This window comes from Magnolia sinica, chromosome 12 (assembly GCF_029962835.1).
Source record: "Magnolia sinica isolate HGM2019 chromosome 12, MsV1, whole genome shotgun sequence".
NCBI classification, from domain to species: Eukaryota; Viridiplantae; Streptophyta; class Magnoliopsida; order Magnoliales; family Magnoliaceae; genus Magnolia; species Magnolia sinica.
Window position 1 is genome coordinate 18,672,870 of NC_080584.1, and position 1,939 is coordinate 18,674,808.

A 1,939-nucleotide genomic window follows, 5' to 3' on the forward strand; every position below is an offset into this window, starting at 1 on the left:
TGTATACCGAGTAGGGAATCAAATTGACGCTCGCTCCTAAGTCAAGAAGTGCGTGATCAATTCGATGGTTCCCGATTACACATGATATGGTTGGGCTACCGGGATCCTTGAATTTCTGCGGCACGTCTTGCTTCAGGATGACACTCACTTTCTCAGTCAAGAAGATTTTCTTTTGAATAATTTTTTGTCGCTTGGTCGTGCATAAGTCTTTTAGGAATTTGGCATATGAAGGTATCTGTTTAACGACATCAAGCAGAGGAATGTTGACTTTCACCTGTTTCAACACCTCTAGGATATCCTGAGAGTTAGAGAGAGGTTTTGGTGAAACCAACCGTTGGGGGAATGGAGCAACTGGCTTCTCTAAAAGTTCCGGTTCTACTTTTTGTGGGGCATCACTGGATCCATCATTGTTGTCCTCTTTTGGTTCTTGAGGCTTTTCGGGCCTAACCGGAAGAGTTTTATCAATGATCTTCCCACTCCTAAGAGTGGTGATGGATTTAGCATGTCCCATCTGATTTGAAGAGCTGGGATCATTATTCTCGTACTGCGGTTTAGGATTGGGGAGAGGTTGTGCATGAAGCATCCCCTTTTCTATAACCGTCATACGAGAATCTTTCTTTTGCATATAATCTGTGATTCCCCGCATTGCCTGAGCCGGCTCTTGTATGGGATTTTGAACCAGGTTCCTCTTGAGGTTTCACTTGATTTGGATTTTGATTGAAGAAACCGGAGGAGTCGCCGTTTGTCCATTCCTCCAACTAAAGTTTGGATGATTTTTCCGACGAGGATTGTATGTGTTGGAGTTAGGTCCAGATAAAGGTCTTTGATAGTTATTTACGGCATTGGCTTGTTCATTCAACACTCCTCGAAAGGCGGTATTGTAGGACAGTTTTCAGTTGTGTGAATGTTGCAATCATAGATGCCATAAACAATTTCATTGACCTTATCCTTCTTTCCTTCCATGGCCTCAACTTTCCTTATGAGCGTAGTCACCTTACACTTGAGATCATCCTCTTCTTTCAAGAGATATAATCCACCTTTCTCCTTTAATTGAGTCGGCCTAGACGTGGTGTTCGACTTTGGGTAATAGTCCCAAGATTGTGTTTTTTCAGCCAAACTATCGAGGTAGTCCCATACCTCGTCGACATCTTTATTAATGAACTCTCCATTACACATTGTCTCGACCATTTGGCGCATGGAAGAAGTCATCCATCATAGAAAAAATTTGTAATGCGCCACGTTTCAAATCCGTGTTGTGGGCATGAACTGACCAAATCTTTGAACCTTTCCCAACATTGAAAGAATGTTTCATCTTCTTTTTGGGCAAAGTTCATGATTGCTTTTCTGAGGGTAATCGTTTTATGATGTGGGAAGAATTTTTTTATTATTCCATTAATTAGAAAAATTCTAACTATTGAGATCTATAAATGTAGAGTCTAATCTCGACTTGTCAACATTAAGATTCACCTCGATATTTAAGGATACATTAGGAAAACATAATGTAGCTATTATTTCATCGAACTCTTTCAAATGTAAATATGGACTTTCGATTCAAGTCCATGGAATTTGGGAAGGAGTTGGATAACTCGGCTTGATGTCCATTTGTCCTATGTTTTCGGGAAAAATCATGCATGAGGCGTACTCACTCCCGCCGGTTGTAGAAAATCTCGTAAAGTACGAGGCGGGGTGCTGTTGCACCTCATTCTCATCTTGGGTATCCTCCACCCTGGGTGGGAGTAGAGGAGGTTGGTCTTCAGCCATAACTTCAGTTAACTCAGGGGATTTCGAGCGGTGTCTAATCCTGCGATGGATAGTCAACCCCTCAACTAATCCTCCTTCAGTCAAGAGACGTCGAGTGTTGTCACGGGCCCACTTGGGCATGAAACACTCGCAGCCCTCAATCAAATTCAAAGTCTACTCCTAAGAAAGGAAAAGGAAA

The 1,939-nt window shown here is 42.1% G+C and overlaps 1 non-coding gene across 1 annotated transcript; it reads left to right on the forward strand.

Annotated features, from left to right (window-relative positions):
• The first annotated feature begins 1,245 nt into the window (after positions 1 to 1,245).
• On the forward strand, positions 1,246 to 1,352 carry LOC131222218 (small nucleolar RNA R71). The gene has a single exon (XR_009159926.1). It is a non-coding gene; the product is annotated as a small nucleolar RNA R71 (small nucleolar RNA).
• Positions 1,353 to 1,939: the final 587 nt, after the last annotated feature.